The 23,980-nt window shown below is 34.0% G+C and overlaps 3 pseudogenes; 1 reads left to right on the top strand and 2 right to left on the bottom strand.

Annotated features, from left to right (window-relative positions):
• Positions 1 to 2,974: 2,974 nt before the first annotated feature.
• On the top strand, positions 2,975 to 3,693 carry LOC122122178 (annotated as a pseudogene).
• Positions 3,694 to 4,385: 692 nt separating this feature from the next.
• On the bottom strand, positions 4,386 to 4,482 carry LOC122122184 (annotated as a pseudogene).
• A 13,861-nt stretch (positions 4,483 to 18,343) lies between these two features.
• Positions 18,344 to 19,510, bottom strand: LOC122122179 (annotated as a pseudogene).
• Positions 19,511 to 23,980: the final 4,470 nt, after the last annotated feature.

The raw sequence follows: 23,980 nt of genomic DNA, 5'->3' as shown, positions 1-23,980 counted from the left end.
GGTGGGGAACCGGGAGAGGATGGGAAGGGATGGGAAGGGGAAACAAAGGAGGAGGCTACGATGCTTGATAAGAAATGTACTCATTATCTTGTCCATGTAATTGTAACCCTTCTGTACAGTATTTTCACAATAAAAAAACTGGATTTTCTTAAAATGATGCATTAAAAAGCCTATATACCAACTTACATTTTCAGATCATAACAATATATATTTCAGAAATGTGTTTATCTCTATAGTAAATGAAATGAAATAATAGTAAAATATTCAAAGTCTTTTTAGAAATTACAAGATTTCCTCTGGGATGTTATTTATATTGGAAAAGATATGCCAAAAGCCTTATTTGTTAAAGTTGCAATAGTTACTCCCACAAAAGAGCCATTAGTGAAGATAACTTTGCATGTACAAAACATATTTGTCTTATAGGTAAAAGTATTGCACTTGGATTTATTAGGAAAAATTTACATAAACACTTTTAAGGAAAGAGAAGATCATTTTCAGTTGTGACTACTGTCTGTATTAGCATTTTGAGTTTCATGTTACCCTGGACTTGATTGAAATATTTTTAAAGAGAATTATTTGAGATCCCTACAGTATCAAAACTGCCACCCAATATTGATAAAATTTCACTTGAAAGAAAATTATTTATTACTATTAGTAAAATTTCTATAGTGTCATTATGAATTTTATATAAACCAGTGACTATAAATTAAGTGAAATTAAAATATTTTTCAAGTTCAAAAAAAGAAGTAAAACGACTTCAAATACATTCACAACCTGGAGATGACACATGCTTTTTGTTTGTTTGTTTGTTTGTTTTTGAAAGGAATATCTAACAAGCATATACACAAGGCTGATTGTGAGTCATTAAGATGAGATATTCAAACATAATAAATATGGGCTTGATTATCTCTTAGTGACAATAGATATGATCTTATTAAGTAAGTTATTTTCAACAGAAATCAACCTTGAATTTCACAGAAATAACTAGAGAATAATATCTGTTTGGTCAAGTCAGTCAAACTCACTCCATGAGTACATCTTAAAAGTGTAACCAATTTAAGAGGTCAAATACATACTTTGCACTGACAGTCATCTTACAACAATAATTTACTACCTAATTATGTCTATATCTTCTTATTTAACATCTAATAAGAGCTGAAAGCAGTCTTTTTTATCTAACTTAACGTTGTAAATGCTTTGATTATGATGATATTTTTATTTGACAAATATTGTGTACAGAAGAGTGGTGCCACTGAAATGATATGACAGAATACTGATAAATAAAAACATTGGAACATAGTTATCTTTCTTCAGCTTCACCCTTTCCACATTGGCAAGCAACAATGGAACAGCATATGCACACATATACACATACCACGTGTGTACACATGTACACTCACAAATTCATGCATGCTAAATTCAGGTTTTATTGTACAAAAAGTTCAAATAAAATATCACTGATTAGTACAAATGATAATTTGCCTTATTACAAAATAAACAATCCAGTAACCATGGGTGTTACATTTTACCTGCCTCTCCACATGTGAATACTTAATTTATTTTTAATTAATTAATTCACTAATTAATTAATTCATTTGTTTGGTGCTAATACTAGCACTTGAACTCAGGGCCTGCTTCTATCATTGAATTTCTTTTTTTTTTGTTTTAGTTTTCTCAAGGCTAGCATTGTACTGCTTGTAACACAGCTCCATTTCTAGTTTTTGCTGGTTACTTTTAAATCAGAATCTAATGGGTTTTTTTTTTTTTTTTGCTTGGTCTGGTTTCAAACCACAATCCTCAGATTTCCTCTTTCTGATACAGGTAGTATTAAATATATGGACCACTGGTGTGGCTTCTACTTTTTCCTCTATAGTTATCTAATGCACATACTTAGTTAGCAATTTAAAACAGAGTATAGAAGCAAGATGTTCAGAGATATTGTCCAGTCAGTAATAAAAGTTTGGAATTTAAATTTTTCTTAAGACCATACACAACAAAATACCATGATATAGTATAAAAGAACTCACTATTGAACATATGAGATTTAAGAGCTTTCTATTTATTGTTACCCAACATTAGAAAAAATTTATAATGCTGTAGTAAAATAGAAGTCCTTTGTATGACTACTTAAATTCTTTGTTTGTTTAAAGACTCTTGTTTTCATCTAAAACTATAGGCCTATCTAATATCTTCATGTGACTTTGATGATTGAAGTTGCTTAATGAGAAGTTGAAATGTATTCGTAGTCCTTTGCTATCAATTAAATCTCACCTTTTCTTCTTGGAGTATATAATGATCAAAACAATAGTTCAGAATCAGCACGCAATAGTTAAGATTCACGCTTCCAGTGCAAGTGGATCACCAGTAAAGAAACCTCAATACCATTTTCCACAAAGTTTTGTCACAGATACAATTGGCCTGCCTTTTCTAGCTGCTTTCCTAGCCTAGACCTATTCCTTCATTAGACATAAAAGTGTGATTCAAATGATCTATTATTAGAATTATCAAGGATTTAGAATCTTGCCTGTAATTTGGTCAAAGCTATGTGTCTTTGTGTAGGCTACTAAAAATGTATTGACTAACTTCAAGTAAATTCTATTTACATCTTTTTTTAAATAAAATTGTTCGCTCTATAACTTGATCAGAGGCATGGATTTTGTGGCTAGCTAGGTCATTGCACATCTCTCTGTCTCTTCCTCTCTCTCTTTCATGGTTCTCATAGATAATATGATTGCTCCATAATTATCCTAATTTAATTTTCTTTAACATTTTTGGTTTCATCATTTCACTTTCTGCTCTGCCATTTCTCAAACCATTTAAATAGAAGACATTATTTCATATTTTATCATTCCTAGAATAAGTTGCACATGAAGACACCACTGGTCCTCATTTTCAGTTTGTACCTTTGAATACAAAGGAACATCTTTCCTCTGCTCTCTCTACTGTCCAGTTAGAATAATTTAGACTATTAAAAATGGAAAAAGAGAAAATAAATCATGGTTAAAATAAAACAGATGCAGAAAATTCACCGGATTTTTCTGACCAGTTCAACCAACTTGAACTATTGTAAAAACATGGACACCTCATTCTCACTGGTACTCAACGTGTCTGGTTTGACAATTCTGATGAAGACGAGGAACAAGATGAAAAAGTGAGGAATGGTATCAATTGCATGAAAAAATTGGAGAAGGATCCAAGCAAATTTCTTCTTTGGGCTGCTGAAAATAATCTGCTTACTACAGAGCAGAGAATACTTTCCAAAAAGGCCACTCATGTGAATACTAGGGATGACGATGAGCATACCCCTCTTCATCGGGAAGTCTACAATGTACATTTACACATTGTCCGTGAGTTGGTGCCACAAGCGGCAGATATTCCTACAGTAAGTGTGGATGGCTGGACACCCATGCACAGTGCTTATAAGTGGAATAATACCAGAGAGTCTTCTTTATGACTTCATCATGATGCAGATAAGAATGCCCAAGCAAATGGCCTCTTGATTCCTTTGCATTTGCTGCTGGGAATAGAGATACCAAAGATACTCTGGATCTCCTTCTGTTGAACCATTATATAAAACCAGGTCTGAAGAACAACTTGGAAGAAACGGCATTTGATATTGTCAAAAGACTAAGTATGTATCACTACCTTTTTCAAGTTGTGGAAGGCTATACAAATTGTTCTCCTAAGTCGTAATGGTTTGCTTAAGTTTGTGAAATATAAAAAATGCCAGCTCATCCTTTGTGTCCATACAAAATATTTTCACAATACAAAGTAATAACAATAACTTACTGTAAAAATTCATGGGTTCCATGGTATTCTTCCACGGGAATTGCCTGATTTTGATGCCAAAATATATTCAAGAGTTGTTTGTATACATCTATAATGATTTCTACAGAGTTTGTGATTTTTTTTTAATCAGAAATATTTTTAACTTATCTATTGAAATAAGTACTACAGAAACTAAAGATATTTCTGGTGCTTGTCTGAAAAAAGTATATTTTAAAATATTCTATATTCTATATATTCTATATAATATTCTATAATATTCTATATTCTATATAATACTTTGAATTCTACATCATTTTATAATATATAGGTACATTAATAACTGTGTCCTTTCAGATTGCATTCAATATTGAAACAGTTTAAAATTCCTTTTTTTTCCTAGGTCCTTATAGTATTTTATTTCTTTGAGATAAAATGAAAATGTTGTCTAATTTTAAATGTTTTGTAAAGGTTATGCTATGTGAAGACCTTTCTAAGGTGAAGATTTAATACAGTGATGTCAAACTAACATTAAATTCTATGATTTACATGTATTGTTACTTGTAGTTTTGTAATCAACCTTTTACTTACTGTTTTTCATTTCTTGCATCTGAAGAATAAAACATATGGAATATTTCACAAATTTTCATATCATCCTCTTGCAAGTGCCATGTTAATCTCTGTATTGTAATTTGGGTATATATGCTGCTGAAGCATGTAGTATCCTCTAAATTTAAGTAGTTAATTATGCAACCTTTATACAGGCTTATATCATTGGGTGCATATTTGTAACAAGAAATATTATTGTTCCTAACAATGCTATTGAACTTATTTCCCTAAAATTCTACGTATAGTGGAAAAAATCATATGGTTTGGTCGATTGCTCACATTTGCAATTTTTTGTCAATGACTATTTTAATTCTTTTTCATTTTAGATTTGATCATACTTTGAAGCACTTCTAGCTAGGTTCAAAGGTGATGGCTTTTTCAAGTACTTATTTATACAACTGAGTTAGATTTGTGGAGCTAATGGATTCAAAGTAATCCTTGCTTAAGAGCTACTTCTAAAGTTCTTAAGCTTAAATTATCCCAAATGAGGTCTTACTGGCACAAATGTGTATCTACCCTTTACCCTTCTTCCATTTAGGAACAGACCAACCATTACATCTTACCCTGACAGCATAGATTGTCTTACTGGAACAAAACTAATATTAGTTACAAAGAATCATAGAGAGATGAACACTTCAGACAGAAATGTTCAGACTAGAAGGTATTTTATCAAAATATAATTGTTTATTATACCTACCATTTCAAAAGTAGCTAACGCAAAGAAGGTGGAAAATTTGTCCCTTTGCATGATTACCTAATGTCCTGGCTTGTCAACCTTCCAACGAGGGAGGAACTTACATGACTGCCTTTCTATCACCAAATATTTTCATATTTGCAGGAGAAGTCCATATGTTTCTCCTTGTTATTAGGCCTTAAATTGGTAATGTTTTAATCACAGTGCTTCTTCTTGCCTCTAGGCTATAAATCTACAAATGAAAAAGCTATAGGTCTAACTCTACCAAACACTGAGGTAGAGATAATGGAATAATACTTTAAAACAGAGTTGCTTTTGACACCATAACCACATTAGAACAATGCAAAAAATGTGCCCTTTTTTATTATATTATATATAGTTATATATTTTATATTTGTATGTGCTGATTAGAATATAAAAAGTGTCAATGCAATGTCTTTAGTATAAACTTGTACTACCTTCTGTGTTCTTGGTTTTCTGAATTCACATGTAAAAAATACAATGTTGTTTTCCTCTAATCTATTAGGGATTTACTCTGCTGCCTTTTTTTTGTTTTAACTCCGTGGTCCCAAACTGTTTTTTCCCATATATCTGAAGCATTCCTACTCATTATACCCAAAGTTTGCTGATATGATCTCTAAAAGATATTATACTTCTGCAGGTCCCTTTCGTCTTCGGATCCCTGGTCCCAGTTACATGCATCATCAGATAACAGGGGCAAGTCTTCTCATCTAGGCCCATGCAACATGCCAAAAGAAAGTAATTGAACAGCCATCTCGATTTCTCATTTTTTATAATATTTCAGGGCCCTAATTCCTTGAGATGCAGGAATTAGCAGTAAGCAATTGTGAAATGCAAGGCAACTTAAAATGAGAACACAAAATCGGAGAGAAAGTACTGTAATTCAAACTTTCAATTTACAGATGACCAGCCCATGTGAGTGAATGAGATAACAAAGTGTCACAAGAGTATTTTTAATAACCCTCTCCTAATGATTAATGAAAGACTTCAGTCCAGTATAAGTGGTTAAAAAAATAGTTCCTAGAAGGATAGATCCATAATTGGTCTACTGAGGCCAGGAAAACTTTATTTAGAGGTCAAATGTAATTCATAAAAACATTAATTGAGAAGATTCTCAGTGCTTCAAAACACTAGTACTTCAGTAAAAATTGCTTCTGTGGTATAAAAATGTTGTCATTCTCAAACCAATGATAACCTACATTTAATCTCCTAAAAGTGGATTGCTTTTCAAATAAACTTTTTAAAATCACATTCGCAAAATAACATTTGACATGTAGATGATACTTAGTGACATTACAAGGTTTTCAAGTGTAGAGAGCAGGTTACAATAGAGTTGATTTATTTACTCAGCACTACTAACAAACAGGTTCAACCATTCATTAAATTGTAGAAATCGTATCACAAACCATTTGTGTTGTTCAGTAGGTGCTTCACAGAAATGTGTTAAATAGATCAGTATCCCATATTTCAAACCCAAACTTTAGCTAATAAATTCCATCACTTAATAAGGTACATTTTAAAAAGTCACAGATAGTTGCGTTTTTTATTTTTTCCCTATATGTCTAACATATAAAAATATGACTTAATATATTGAATATGGGAACTCATCAGGGATGTGACAAACACAAAATCTGTCTTCTATTTTTATTTATTCCTCTATAGTAGTAAATTGTAGTTTTCTTCTTTTTCCAAAACTTATGGGTAGTAGAAATTTTATCTCAGGTGAAAGAAAATAATCACAAATATTGTACAAAGCCATTTATAAAAATTTGTAGTTAGGAATACATTCTAAGCCATTCTTAAACTTTCTTGTTAACTAAAGATGAATCTTCCAAATGGATGAAAATTAAATCATGTTTAGGTGCTTTACATCTCCTGTCTTCAAATTGTTATTGCAGATGAATGAGTTATTTAAATATAAGCTGACACCAGTTCAAGTATATACAGGATTGAAACTCGGTGTTTTGTATATAAACCTTTCAGAGTATTAACAGACAGTTTCACACAATGATTATCAGGAAGTTGAAACCAGAGAGGAATAATAGTAAAGACATAGAATGAATGAAAAATGGAGCAAGGGACAAGTAAAATTAGAATACTCAATGTACACATATGATAAAGGAAGTGGTAAATCTGAAATAAATCTTGGAGAAGGAGTTGGTTGAGAATGATAGAAGAAGTGACTCTGATCCAGGAGCAATGAACAATTAAGTGGACATATTTAATTGTAACACACTTGCACAATCTTTTGAAATTCATTTAAAAAACACAACAAAAACAAAAACACACAAAAATCACAACCAAACAGCAATCTCTAGAGAGTATGAATATGACATCTCAAATTTTAAGCAGTTAATGAAAAGCAGTCTTGGGAAAAGCAAACTAAGCTGTCCAAAAAGGGCTGTTAGGGGTAGGGGAGAATTTTGAACAGATTTAAATAGACTGTCTAAGGATATAAATCACTGACAACTGCTGCAAATATAATCTTTCTTCTGTGAGTTCTCTTTGTCTTAAATGGATTCTCCAGTCCCGAGACACATTTGATAGCTTGTGAAAATAGAAAGGAAAAAACAAGATCAAGAACCCATTATTCCAATGGAGAGAAAACAATCCTCAATGTTTCCTCTCATTTCTCTTTATGCTCTTTCTTCATAATTTTAATTCAATTGATTTTGAATTACATTTTTCCTTCTTTGTTATGGCAAAGTAATTGGTCAAAATAATTCACTAAATATCATTGGCCATTTTTTCTGTCATGCTATTTACATGTCCAAGCAAGTCTATTAAACTTCCCCCTTGCATTTGGGTGCCACAAAAACCCAACATCTATGTTAATGAGGACAAATTCTAATGTAAAACTTTGTCTCCAAAAAAAACCAGTCCAAGAAGCTGTGATTACAAATATTTGGCTATACATTTTTTTCTTTTACCTTGAAAGTCTTCTTGTGTCTAAAGTGCCTACAAAAATAAATACTCCACCGCTTTTTGGTTCAATCATTTCTACCCTCAAAGACATATTTTGTAACAAGATGCTTAGAGGAAACCAAAGAATACTCCACTTTTTATCTTCTCTCTTAAACCTCTCCTTAGATACCATATCAGGAACAGTGAAGTTATTCTTTGCAAAATTAATTCAATAGACTCTATTTCTCTTGGTTTTGCATTTGCTCAACAAGATGTATGGAGGAGAATAGAGTTAAATCACCCATACCTTGATGACAATCTGTTACAAACGACAATGCTTCTATGTCCTCCCCTTAGCTCTTGCGTGATTTCCAATTAATCACAGCTTCTTGACTTCAAGTGTAGTGAAGCTGAAGTACTATAAGTCCTCCCCCACGGCTCCATCTTCATGGTTTCTCAATTAAATCTCTTTCAAGTTGCCTCATTTGGATGTGGAATTTATTTTCATGTTTTCATTCAATCTGTTCTACATCGTAGTGGGCCAAATAGGCTCTGTAAAATCACTTTAGGTAGCAAAAATATTAAGACAATGTATATCAAAAATTTTGGCCTCCCTTCACTGCTAAAGCCAATACGCTTAGCTGGGGCTTCTAAGAGGAGTTTTCTTACCTTTTCCATTTGCTCAACTCTTTTCTGATCCCAAACTTTTTGGCTTATGTAATAAGAGAAGTGTTCACTATCTCATGTTAATAAGGATATTATTTTTGTGAGATACTTAGAAATGTGAAATCATTGGTTTGAATTATTCAGTCCGATGTTTTTCTCTGTTTCAGTGCTTCATGTGCAAAGACATTGTGGAAAGTATTACAAACAGAAAAGTGTAAATCCAATACCTTCTTTCATTTGTGGAGGGCACTTTCTCTCTAAATTTTTTGACCCAAAATATCTTTTTCAGAGAATTACAGTTTGGTAATTAAAGGTAAATTCACAAGTTTTGATGTCTTACTTTTTTAAGAACTTTGAATTTAAAGTCCACTACAACATTATTTCACACAGTGAGAGTATATTTCCTAGGTAAGGACATTCTCAAGGGAACCCACAGGATTTACAGTAAGTTTTCTGCGATTTGTTGGTTGGTTGATTGGTTTGTTTAATGAGCCATCTTCACCCACATTGCTCTTTCCACTAAGTCTCCTTGGATTTCTTTGCATGAAAGCCTATTTTCCCAGGCAATTTTAAGTTTTCTTTATAGTCTAAGTTGTTAAATATTTTGAACAATTGAAACTTACCTGTCATAATTGTAAAACCTTTTTGAAATTCCTTTATCAGAATCGTGAATTCACCAATCCTAATTCCACCTTTACCATCAAAAACAGTTAACATGTTGTTTTCATGATATAGTGTCCATGCAGCTATTCTTTTTCAGTGGCTTTTTTATGCATATATTTGACCATATCAGCTGATGCTGAGCAAAATGAACTCCAAGATATGGAAAAACAGATTTTTATTTGCAGTTGTTGTTTTTAATGTAGTATGTGATTTCTATTTTGGGGGGGTTTCCCCCTATGGTTTATCCCCTGTTGTACTTGATTTTGGTACCCTGTATTTTGTGTATACATTTACCTTAATTAGGGATGGGAAGAGGGAAAACAAAATGGTGAGACAAAGGACAAAGGGGAAACCAATGCAATAGCAATGCTCACATGACAATATATGGGAAATGTACATAAGAACTTGTGAGAAGTATTGAGGTGAAAGAAAACTGAGCAAAATGAGGGAGGGGTCACAAGTTTGAAAAGTTATGTATTAACTACCTTACAATTACTGTAACCCCACTGTACATCACTTTGATGATCAAATTGAAAAAATAAGCTGCATAAAATATAATTTCACTATATGGTTATAGTAAATATTATTCTTTAAGTGGTAACTTTTAAAAAATCAATACTATTTGGCATTTTATTTGAATTACACCTTCTTCATCAGAGGCTCATCAACTTGAATATTGTCAAACTAGACAATATTTTCACAATATACTTGCCAATATTTTGAAAAAAGAATAAATTTAGTCCTTTCTCATACTAAAACTGAAAACAGTTTAATTCTATGGAAAACTATACTGTTTATTTCTGATCAATTGAAATTTTTAATTGTGAAAATACCATACAGAGGGGTTACACTTACTTGGGAAAAATATTGAGTACATTTCTTATCAAACATTATTTCCTTCTCCTTTGTTTCCCCTTCCCATCCCTTTCCTTGTCCCACCCCATAACCCCCACCCAAAAGTTGTAAAGTTCATTTTTTGACATAACGACTTGTATATCTCATTGTTGCAATTGGTCCACCTGTATCTTTATGCAAATGATATGTTATTTCTTTTCCCCTCCAAAAATTATACCAACACCAAATACAGTGAAAACAGCGGTTATTCCGTGGTGAAGGGACATACAAAGCAACAAAGAAATCAACTTATAAATATGTTCGAAACAATCATAAGAAAAACCATTTGAATCTTTATCTTGGGGTTCATTTCTCCTAACATCAACTTTTCTGAACATTTCTGCTTGTATCAGACATATATTAGTTATTGCAAATAAGGGAAACCATGGGACCTATGTTTCTCTGGGCCTGGCTAACTACACTTAACATATTTTTTTCCAAATCTTTCCATTTCCTCATAAATTGGGCAATATCTTTCTTTCTGATGGAGGCAGAGAATTCCATTGTGTATATATAACACATTTTCTTTGTATTTTTTTGGGTCCCATCTTGGGGCCTGAACTCTGGGCCTGGGTGCTGTCCCTCAACTCTTCAGCTCAAGGCTAGCCCGATACCACTTGAGCCATATTACCACTTCCGGCTTTTTTTTTCTACTTATGTGGTGCTGAGGAATCGAACCCAAGGCCTCATGCATGCAAGGCAAGCGCCCTACCACTGAGCCACCCTCTCAGCCCCTATATACAACATTTTCTTGATACATTCATCTACTGAGGGGTATCTGGGTTGGTTTCATATCTTAGTTATGGTAAATAGTGCTGCAATAAGCAAAGTTGTTCTGGTAGCTTTAGTATAATTTTGTTTGTGATCATTTGGGTAAATTCCCAAAAGTGCGATTGCTGGGTCATAGGGGAGCTTTATGTGGAGTCTTTTGAGGAAACTCCATCCTACTTTCCAAAGTGGTTGAACAATTTTACACTCTCACCAACAATGCAGTACGGTTCCCTTCTGTCCACATCCCTTCCAGCACCTGTTGTTACTAGAGTTTTTGATTACAGCCATTCTAACTGGGGTGAGGTGGTATCTCAATATAGTTTTGATTTACATTTCTTTTATTGCTAGAGAGGCTGAGTATTTCTTCATGTGTCTATTGGCCATCCTTCTTTCCTCTTTGGAGAAATATCTCTTTAAGTCTTTAGCCACTAATTTATTGGGAAGTTCTTTTTTTGTTGTTTTTTTTTTTGGGGGGGGGTGTCCTGCAGTGGGGCCTGAACTCTGAGCCTGGGCGCTGTTCCTCAGCTCTTCAGTTCAAGGCTAGAGCTCTACCACTTGAGCCACAGCACCACTTCCAGCTCTTTTCTTTTTGCTTATGTGGTGCTGAAGAATCGAACCCAGAGCCTCAGGCATGCAAGGCAAGCGCTCTACCACTGAGCCACCTTCCCAGGCCCTGTGACGTTGATTTTTTTAGGGTTATTTTAGGGGGGATTTAATTTTTTGAGTTCCAGGTAGTGAAGATCTTCTCCTACAGATTGGGAAACCCATAACTTTAGAAAGTAAATATGTTGTTAAGAGGACAGAATATATGTGTTTTTCAAAATTCCTATAACTACTAACTACTCATTTTCAAATTCGAAACGTTCCGTACCTGAGAGATTCAAAACAGTAACTGTTTGCATGTTATGCAATTCTGCAATTTACGTAGTTACCAATGGAGTATTACAGATTGAGGAGTCAACAGAAAAATAGCCACATTCCATTAGAGGATAAAACTACAAAACATCTGTAATAATTAATTCTTCAAGAATAAGCAATTTTTTTTAACAGAGTAGTCTCTTATTTCTATGACCGTCAATCCCAAGATTTATACCATAAAGTCATCCTAGCCCAACAGTTTCCAACTTGTAAGGTGCACCTTAAAATTCCCTTAATTCACATCATGAATAGCTTATGTCTATTTGGAAAAATTCTATGCCTCTGTTAATGTGATGCCCTTCTTGTTCTAGGAAAAAATATCACAATAAACTGGGATGCAACATTTCTCCACCAGTAATATTCTTGAGATCAGAACACTTGCAAATATTATTTATACTTACACTTTTTTAATTATCATAGATATTCAGGATGCTAAGATCGGAAGATTACATTTCATGTTTACGTTACCCAGACAGGAAGTTTCCTTTGATTCTTATCTCTAATAATATTCTCAGAGAAAGCCAGATACAAGTGGCACTGAGGTTGAAGTGGTAGGGCATGAGCCTTGAGTAAAAAACAGGCTCAGAGACAGTGCCCAGGCCCAGAGTTCAAGCGCTAGGACAAACCAATAAAACAAAAACCAAATAAAAACAATCCCCAATCCTAGCATTTTTTCTGATTTACACAGAGGCACACAATTAAGGAAATTGCTTCCTGTGTTATGAATAGATAGAAGAACCAAGATATCACTCAATTTCTCTCTTCATCCCATGTTTCACTAAATCCTCAAATAATTGTTTTTTCTAAATTTATAAATTGATATCATCCATTTGTTGGCAACTCTGTCTAGATTATTCACATTGCCATTTTATATATGAACTGATGGAATTATCTGATTACTAAGTTCTAATTGCAACTCTCTTGAAAGAATATTCTAGGCAAATAGAATGCCAGAATCATTTGTGAATTTGTCAATTCAAACCTCTATGTAAGAAGAATTTTGTAGTATCCTATAGAATTTGAAATTACAAACAAACCAAAATATTATTTTAAATCTAAATTCTAATTTAACAAGGTCTACAAAGTCCTATATTAGACAAACTTTGCTATTCCTCCAGGCTTAAGCTTTTGTAATCTTTCATCATTTCTTTGGCATCTAATAGAATGATGCTTACTTACTTTCTCAAATTCTTGGATGGGAATCATGAGCCATTTTGCATCTAGTTATATTCTGTAATGAAGACAGTATTTTAAACACAACTGAGGAGTATGCATGAGTTGCATTTAAATAGTAAACTTGACTTCTCTAAACATAATGACAAAATTAGCCCAAATTTCCAACTGTGTATTCCTTTCTTGTTTGGTTTGTTTTATTGAGACAAAATTATACTACCTGTTTCAGGGAAGGTATCACTACGTAATTCTAGTCTCTAATCTCCTGTCTATATCTGAGTGCTAGAATTCCAGGTTTGTATAACATTACCCTGCCATAATTTGTTGGTTTATTTAATGTAGATACAGACTAGCAAATCTGAACTTCTCCAATGATCTTATCCAATAGACTGACTGCTTAGACTGTGTATGTACTATTTGCAAAAATGTTCTAACATTTGACACAAGATATGAACATTTTCAGATGTACCTGCAGGGGTCTCTGATTCATTCCTCCATGGATTTGATCCCTTTAATAATAATTACTAGATTCTCTTACAATTTCTCGTCCCTAACTATGTAAATTCTCAAGCTTTTTTGAAGAAAGTTCACTTTAGGACTTGCTAACATTAAAAGTTATTACTTGATTCTAGTCTTACTCAGGACATAGTTTCTATTGTTTTCTAACTTTTCTACACATTCTGAGAGTTGTTTAGTTTGTGTAGGTGCACATATAATTGACTGTGTGTATGTGTATGTTTGTATGTATGTATGCAAAAGACTCAAGCTCTTATTCAGCACTCTTGCTCATGACTGGTATTCCATCACTTGAGCTATTCTTCCAATCCAGCTTTTGGCTGATTAATTATAGGTAGTGTCTCAAAGACTGTTCAGTCCAGGCTGGATGCAAACTGAACTTCCTAGACTCCTTTATATTCTTAGGTTTTATTTTTCCAGAAGTTTAAACTAGAAATATTTTTGTGAGTATGAAGTCTAAGCTGTAGCCCAGATTTTTAACTTTAGAATTAATATAAAGTTAGATGAACATACACATTACATGTCCTGAATGCACATTGTTAGAAATGTGATCTTAAGCCAGGTGCCGGTGGCTCATTCCTATAATTTTAGCTACTCAGGTTGCTGTGATCTGAGGATTGCAGTTCAAATCCAGCTTGAGTAAGAAGGTTTCTGAGGCAATTATCTCCAATTAATCACCAGAAAACTGCAAGTAGTGCTATGACTCACCTGGTAGAGTGGTATCATTTAGCTGAAGTGCAGAGGGACAGTGCCCAAGCCCAGAGTTGAAGCACCCACCCCTGACCATAATGGCTAAAATCAAGAACTCTAATAACAACAGATGCTAGAGGGGATGTGGACAGAAGGGAACCATACTGCATTGTTGGTGAGAGTGTAAACATGTTCAACTTTGGAAATTATTATGGAGGTTCCTCAAAAGACTCCACATAAAGCTCCCCTCTGACCCAGGAATCCCACTTTTGGGCATTTACCCAAATGATCACAAACAAGATTATACTAAAGCTACCAGAACAACTTTGCTTATTGCAGCATTATTTACCATAGCTAAGATATGAAACCAACCCAGATACCCCTCAGTAGATGAATGTATCAAGAAAATGTTGTATATAGGGGCTGAGAAAGTGGCTCAGTGGAAGGGCGCTTGCCTTGCATGCATGAGGCCCTGGGTTAGATTCCCCAGCACCACATAAGCAGAGAAAAAAGCCAGAAGTGCTGCTATGGCTCAAGTGGTATCGTGCTAGCATTGAGCTGAAATGCTGAGGGACAGCACGACGGGACTCAAAAAAATAAAAAGAAAATGTGTTATATATACACAATGGAATTCTATGCCTCCATCAGAAAGAATGAGATTGCCCAATTTATGAGAAAATGGAAAGATTTGGAAAAAATCATATTAAATGTAGTTAGCCAGGCCCAGAGAAACAGGTCCCATGGTTTCCCTTATTTGCAATAACTAATATATGTCTGATACAAGCAGAAATGTTCAGAAATGTTGATGTTAGGAGAAATGAACCCCAAGATAAGGATTCAAATGGTTTTTCTTATGATTGTTTCGAACATATTTATTAGTTGATTTCTTTGTTGCTTTGTATGTCCCTTCACCACGGAATAACCCCTGTTTTCACTGTATTTGGTGTTGGTATAATTTTTGGAGGGGAAAGGAAATAACATATCGTTTAAATTAGGATACAGGTGGACCAATTGCAACAATGAGATATACAAGTCGTTATGTCAAAAAATGAACTTTACAACTTTTGGGTGGGGGTTTGAGGGTGGGACAAGGGAAGGGATGGGAAGGGGAAACAAAGGAGAAGGAAATAATGCTTGATAAGAAATGTACTCAATATCTTTTCCATGTAATTGTAACCCCTCTGTACGGTATTTTCACAATTAAAAAAAATCCATTTATCAGAAAAAACAGTATGGGTTTCCACAGAATTAAACTGTTTTCAGTACTTTAAGGATGGTATCAAAGAAATATATGCGGTTTTTTTTTTTTGCATGGTTGCTTGTTTGTTTAGTTTGTGCTGATTCTGGGGCTTGAACTCAGAGGCTGGACATGTCCCTGAACAATACTGTCTTCCCTGCCCAACTGCCCCCAAAACCAGTACTCTACTTCCTGAGCTAATTCTCCACTTCTGGCTCTTTTGATGTTTAATTACAGACAAGAATTTGACAGATTCTCTTGCCTTGGTTGGATTTGAACTGAGATAGTACGAAAGCCAAGTGACATCAACTGTATCAAGATTTCTGTTTTGAACCATGAAAATCTAGATGAAGTTTATTATAAAGCTAATATTAATTGCCTCTGGCTTTTTTGTGCCATGACTTACCGAAAAGATTTCCAAATCTTACTTAGACTACCTTTCTCATTTTGAATACAAGTGACGACAAAAAGCCTGGATGTTTGAATTTACAGGAATAAACTTCACCTGATGTCTAAGCACATTCCTGGCAATAATTGTCGTGACCTATTAGCTAAACTTTTTTTTCCAACACATTATTCTATTATAGGTAAAGTAGATGAATTATGGGCTCTTGTCAGGTATCATTATGGAAAGAGTAATTATATATTCTAAATATGGGTTCTTTATATTGCAATTACTATCTAAATGACTTTTTTTGACAGTCCTGGGGCTTGAACTCAGGGCCAGAGAAATGTTCCTGAGCTATTTTTTTCTTTGCTCAAGTCTAGCACTCTAATACTTGAGCCACAGCACCACTTCCAGTGTTTCTTTTTCTGTTAATTTGGTGTTGAGGAATTGAACCAAGGGTGTCAGGCATGCTAGGCAATCAATGTAACGAAGCCATATTTCCAGAGCCCTAAATGACTTTAAGATGTCATTACTTTTTCATTCCATTACTATGTATTATAATTTGAGGCAGGTGGTAGAAAAGAAATGGAAAAACATACTAAGTCCAGTAAGGCTTACCTTCCTATCACATCACTAAGGAAGTACAGTGTTAAGATCTGTGGGACTCTTAGGGCTGTTCCATGTGATATTAACATTCATCTCTGACATCCATAACATTCTGCTTCCACTTTCAAGGTCAAGAGCCAAATATCTAAGCCTTTTTATTGATTGGGTGTGTTTTCTAGGAATGAAGAAGGAGGATGTGGAAGGTGAAGGTGGAAAAATATGTATATTGGCTTCTGTCCACAATTTTGGATTTTTAAAAAGTGCTACTGATGAACTAACATTGATATCTAATTGATTATGCTATCTGCATCAGATACAGATAAATGAAGGCATTTATTCCGGTGGATAGTCACATATATTAACAAAATCTATTTCTGAAAAAAACGAGATACTAGGTAGGAAAGAATAAAGAATTGTCTATAAAATGGTTTCTTTTCCTAGCAGAACAAAATTTGGTATTGAAATGATTACTCCAGCTTTCTCTGAGATTTTATGCTCTCTCAGTATCAAAATTTTCTCTAATTCCTGTAACATCCAAGCATAAAAGACATCATTTGAAGATCTCAGTAGTTTCAGAAACAAAGGTACATAGTAGCTTCCTTCCTTCAGAGACATGTGATGGCAAGTATGATTGATCATATTATAGTTCTCTTCATTTTTATCTTTATCTCAAGTGATGCATATCTTGGCATATTACACTATGTCCTGCATCAGCTCCCTGTAGGTGACATTTACCTCTACTCTGCAATGTCAAGATGGGTCATGTGACTTACTTCAGCTTACAAAAATGAGCAAGAAGGGGTGAAAGACTATTTCTAGGAGAAGAATTCTATCTCATTGTTTGTGTCTAACAGCTGACTTGTTTTCCCTTAGCTATAAAATAGCATGTCTCCAGAGGAAGTCTTCTTTCAACTTAAATACTGGAAGAATATAGCATGTGAAATTGAGGCAAAACTCAAATACAGCCACATACATATAACACAGCAAGAACTAAGCTAATATTAGAATATGACATTAAGATATGTGTTTCTTCCCATCCTTGTATACCGATAGTTGAATATAGCAGACCAGAATTTAACAAATATTAAACAAGAACTAAAAAATAGATAACGTTTCCTGTATGAGGCTATTACACTTTTTTATAAATAAGCATTCACCATTTGATCACTTGTGGGATTTTTTTTTCTACTCTAGAGCACTGTATCTAATATCCCCAATGTTTATCCAGACCTTGTGATTGAGATGAGGAAGAATAAAATATCTAGATTTCTCTTTTCCTCTTCTCCTTTTTCTAGTGTGAATTCTCATCTTTCTCCAAATTCTCCAATTAATAAAGGAAGAATGACACATTGCAAATATCAAGCTAAAGTCTTCAAAGCAAGAATTTCATTCTTTCAGAAATAGATGAAGTAAATCAGAGTGTCTCGAGGAAGAATAAAATCATGATTATTTTTCCCTGTCTAGCTTCCATCATAGTGTCTGAACGTGACTCTAAATATCTAATAAACCACTTGCCTTGGCTAATTTTTTAAAAAGTTTTTTTAAATAAATAGTAACTTTTTAAAGTTTTTAAAAATAATTTTTAAAGAAATACTAATTTGTTGTGTGCTTATGGCAGGCATGAAATAAGACTGCATTAACATTGCTTGTTGAGAGGCTAAATTTTGTCAGAATCTAAGCATAATTACAAATATATTATTTTAAGATAACTAGTTATAGGTACATTTTTTACATGAAAGGACAATATTTATTTAAACAGAGCTCAATGGGGGACCATGGTATCATCAGAGTGCATCCAGAGGCAAAAGGGAGGAGGGGCCAAATGAGATCAATGGCACTCTCACACCTTTACTATTTGATCTACAATGCCAGTCACCACGTAGAAGGCCATCTTGTGGAAATCCAAGGAGGTAACAGTGTTGATGCGCATTGTCTTGTCATCAGCACAACTCAAAATAAATTTCCCCCCAGAATGGAACAGAACTCCACGTATCCAGTTATCATGACCCACAAGAGTCATAAGTCACATGCCAATGCTGACATCCCACATCTTAATAGTTTTGTCTCTGGATCCAGATCCCAAGAATGGCCCGGGATTGCCACTTTTTTTAGTCTCAGATCCTGTTGCTTCAGAGATGGAAGAATATGAACTTTCTGGAGCCCAGGAAATGCATTTCACCACATGCTCATGTTCTCAGAGCTCTGCTTTGCACTCCTTTGTTGCTAAGACCCACACACGACCAGTCTGGTCATTGGAACAGCTGTCTATCAGAGTGCCATGCTGATTTGGCCGTACCATACCTACCCATTCTCTGTGTCCTGTAAATGTCTTCACACAGTAGCCAGTTTGCACTTCCCACATTTTTATAGTTTTATCTAGTTAAGCAGACACTATATGATCTCCATTAAGCATGATGGCTACTGAAGAGACATTGTGGTCTCGGCCAAGCATGGTTCTGGTGCATTCAAAGCCTTGAAAATCCCATAGTTTAATGGTCATATCTGCAGAACAGGAAGCCAGTAGCTTGCCACTGTGGTCAAAGGAAATATCCTTTAAAGAATCTGTATGTCCCTTAAGAGTTCGTTCAGAATCTCTAGTCTCATAATCCCACACCATAATTGTACCATCCTCTGAAGCAGAGACCATGACACTGAACACAGGATGGAAAATGACTCGAGTGACTGGACTCCTGTGACAACTCAATGTATATTTTTCTGGTGGATGGGGAATCCATTCTTTTGGATCTTGTTTCTGACGTAAATTCGTCTTTTGCTTCATTTAGATTTGATTTTAATTCCATAACCTTCTTTTGTAATATAATAACAGATGTCCATTTTTTTCCAAAAGTCCAACACTCTTTTCATCTAATTCTTCATTCATATCTAATTCAGCTTCCTTTTTAAAAACCGAATAAGCTTCTTCATAGCCATTTGAAACAAGATAATCTGCTATAGCTCTATTTAGTTCATCTCATTGTCTCTGGGACAGCACCATTTTGGCTTTAATGTGAAGCTTATTTGAGATAGTGGGATGTCCCTCCTACAGGAAATCAAGAAGCTTTGTAATCCTTGAACTTATAATTAAATATGCCACTAAGTGGCTTCCACACAGAGGAAAGTATTCTTTTTCTTTTTTTGTTTGTAGTAAACTTTTATTGAAATAATATTTGTAAATTAAATTTGACAAACTTTAATGTGTATTAATATCAAACCTCATTTCTTTACACATAATTCACATTAAGACATTGAAAATGCATTTAGCAAAATTTTTCATTTAAAGTGACTTATCTGTGTCATATTTTTTTAGTTGTCTGTTTATTTTATTTTTTTAATTTTTAATTTTTTGTGAAGGGTAAACAAAGGAGGAGGCTGCAATGCTTGATAAGAAATGTACTCATTATCTTGCCCAAGTAATTGTAACACCTCTGTACAGTATGTTCACAAAAAATGAAAGTATTCTTTTTCAAGTGAATCCAGTAATCAGGAAATAGTTAACAAGTAATGTTCATTCCACCTTAGTACTGCTTGACTTCTAGTTCTATAGGTACATTTTTAACATAGCATACACACAGAGACATCTTTTTTCTTCTTTTCCTCTCCACACTGATTCTTCAATAAGTAGTTCAGGTCATTCAAATAGCTGTGTTTCTTTCAGAAATATATTAGACACAAAAACGTTACAAAAAGAAAACCAGGATTGGGTGGTGCATACTTTAAAAATAGCAGTCAAATAAATATTAACCATAATTCCAAAATAATAGCAGCCAAATGCTCTTGAAAAGAGAAGGTTTGAAGCAAAATGTGTAAAAAGTGATAATGCCAGAACTGCTTCAGGAGCTGCTCTCTGGGATTTAGGGGTTTTAGTACATAAAAATATTTAAATCAGGATTAATTGCTTTCAGGGACTAATTTTTTTTCTAGTTATATTTCACTGAAGAAATATGTTGTTCAAATTTAATGAAAGAATAACAGGTTATAGTAGAAAGATTGCTACAAACTCGTTGTAGGCAGCAAAATACCTTCCCAACATATCTATCATCCCCAAATATCTAATCCCTCAAATATAGATTTGCAGTATATGTGTGTGTGTATATATATATATATATATGTTTGTAAAAAAAATGACCTTTTATTACCCAAGGAACACAAATTTGAATAATTATCAGATAGGGAAGTATACTCAAATGGGTATTTAACAGTTCCAGCTGTAGTTGGAAAGGGACATGACTAGGTAAGAACAATCAGAAAGATGTAAAAATGCTAAATTAGAAGATAAAGGACAAGACAACATCACAGATTCTGAAGTTCCTTGAAAGCAGAACAGGAAGTAAAAGTCTTTTCCACTAGAATCATCTGAAAATATTTCAGCTCTGTTGGTGGCTCTATTTAAATCTAGTGAGACATCTTTTAGATTTCTGTCCTTGAGAACTGTAAAATGATAAATATGGATTATACAGGCCACGTAACTTGTAGAAATTTGTTACAGCAGATTTTGTATAGTAAACTAAATGAATTACAGACTTTTCCTGATGCAACTACAGGGACACCACATATCATGGTTTCGGAAAATAAGAAAAAGTTGCCACCGGCTTTGTACACATGTATGATGTACATAAAACAGCACTGCCTATCACTTATCAATTAATTATACTTCTGGCATATAAGCATATAAACATATAAATATGAATTATGTGAGAAATGTGTCATTTACTCAATTGATTTAATGACAACTAAAATGAGAAAACATGCCTCTATATTTATATAAGCTAGTATATCAGGTAAGGATTTAAAAAAATTAGAATATATATTTTAACATTTATGTCAAAATATTTGTTTATTCGTCTGTTTATCTTTAATTTTTATCACTCATGAGGGCTTGAAATCTGGGCCTGGAAGCTCTCCCTCAGCTCTTCAGCTCAAAGCTAGTGCTCTACCACTTGATCCACTGCCAATTTTCTGGTGGCTCATTGGGGAGTCTCACTGACTTTCCTGCCTAGGCTGACTTGAACCATGATTCTCAGCTCTCAGACTCCTTAGTAGCAAGGATTACAAGAAGGAACCACTGGCACTAGCTACATAATTATTTTTTACACATTTATGAAATATTGAGTTGTAATCCCATACATTTATATGTTGTGTAATGATCAAGCTATATCATATCCCTTAGTTTCTGTATGTAACATTTCTTTTTAGTGAGACTACTCAAAACCTTATCTTTGGCGGTGATGAAATACCTATTCTTAACTATAATCACTTTGCTTCTTGTGCTAGGACAATTAATATATTTATTTTATTCATGGAAGTCTGCTAATTAAAATTATATAAAACATGCATTTTAAAGTCGAAGAAATTCATGGTTCCATTACTTGTTTTAGGAAAATAATTGTGCCTTTTGTTTTCAATTATATTTCTTTGAGAATGTGTAATATTCATTAATTTAACAGTTAAAATTGATAACAGTTACTTTATATCAAGTTGATTCAAACGTATTTGAAAAATGCACACATAACCCAAATATACTTCCACTTTCTTCTACCACATAATTAAAATAACAGTAAAGCAAAGCTTGGTGTTAGATGTTCATGTGTAAAGTCTTAGAAACTCAGGACTCTAAGGCCTGAATATTTTGATTCAATGTCAGTTTAAACAGACAAAAATGTGAAAAGTTATCTACAATTATCCAGCAAGAAGGAGAAGGTGATGTGGCTCAAGGAATAGAATGTCATCAGCCATGAGTAAAAAATTCAAGGGAGACCACTAAACATTGAGTTCAAGCCTTACAAATGGCATATATACACAACACAACAATAGAAATGTATTATGTACATCAATAATGAGGACAAAATAGTAGAAAAAATCATGAGAAATGTTGTGTAAGCATCTGGAAGACAGAAATCATTAGAACTTTGATTTAGGAGAGGGAAAATCATAGTCTCATTTGTAATCTCATTGTAGTCATTGTGTTGAAACCTGGCTACTGGGTAACTCGTGAAAAAGTAGATTAGATTACCTGTCCTAGCAGACATTGCCTGTGACTATGCACCATCCCACTCGGCAAAAATCTAAAATCGTGCTTGTTAATTTAAAAAGAACCTCATGTTAGAGGTTGTTTGGTTCACATAGACAAGGATCCTAATTTTGAAGCTTCAGACCAGAGCTTTTGTTAATAATCCCTCCTGCTTTAACCCCCCGACCTTCCCTTGTGCAAGTATACCTTACTTAGCTGGTACCAAGCCAAAGCATTGAACTAGACCCACCCCCCCCCGCCTTAATCCCTACTTTCCTCCAGGTGTAACTCATTTCACATTCTATCTATGTCTTAGCTTTAGCTGTTTACTTTCTAATCCCCACCAGAAAACACTTATATTCATGTCACGCCACTATAAATGACCTAGTTAGAAAAGGGAGTAAGGATTTACCATTGGCTGAGGCTCTCATCTGTAGTTTTTCTCCCTAATAAATCTGTGCTATATTATGTCTTTATTCTCCGTGGCTTTTGAGTCTGATAAATGATTGATTTGGTTTGACCTAATCTCATTTACCCAGACTTATATTGATTCGTTTTGGTTTGTGATTTTTGGAAGTTTGACCTGTGCCAAGGAGCCCTCATCTTTCTCCTAGCCCTTCCTGTAACATTCTCAAGGTATTTGGTCTTACATTAAGGTCTTCCATCCATTTGGAATCGATTCTAATGTAGGGAGATATATAAAGATCTAACTTCCGTTTTCTGTGTACAGCCAATTCTACCAGCACAAATTTTGAAGAGGCTGTCTTTCTTCCATCCTGTGTTTCTGGGTCCCTTATCAAAGATTTTGTGCCTATAGGAGTGGCTTCATTTCCGGATCCTCAATTCTGTTGTATTGATGGAATTCTGTGCTTCCATTGGAAAGAATGGCTTTTCCCCATTCCTGCGGAAATAGAAAGACTGGAAAAAATGATATTAAGTGAAATAAGCCACATACAATTAAATATATGTTGCATGGGTTTCCTCATTTCTAATAACTAGAATATGTCCATAAATGTACAATTTAATCCAATAATTGTAAAAGACAACTAATTACATTTGGACATGATTAACTAACAGTACTCTAAGCATTCACATGGCAAGACCAAGGGAAGCTATTCTTTGGAGAAGATCACAATGGCTCAATATCTATGTGCATATGACCATATAAAATATTGCTTATTGCCATGAACTCTAAGAATCAATCATACATGAGAAATACATATCTCTGTATATAATTTTAATAGATGTCATGAAAATAATGCACTTCCCTGTAATCTCAAAAGCAAAATTCTATGTTTAGAAGATAATATTGGGGAAAGTTTTCACCTCATAAACTAAAATATGTAGTGGGAATAGTGGGAGAGAAAAGATGAAAATTATAGTAGCTACATATTGAAGAATTCATCAACAATTTTCAAAACTATACAAGAAAGCTGGGGGTGCAGCTCAGTTGTAGGA

The sequence above is a fragment of the Dipodomys spectabilis genome, unplaced genomic scaffold, assembly GCF_019054845.1.
Source record: "Dipodomys spectabilis isolate Male_0828 unplaced genomic scaffold, ASM1905484v1 ptg000206l, whole genome shotgun sequence".
Taxonomy (NCBI): Eukaryota; Metazoa; Chordata; class Mammalia; order Rodentia; family Heteromyidae; genus Dipodomys; species Dipodomys spectabilis.
This window is presented reverse-complemented; position numbering and strand designations above follow the sequence as displayed.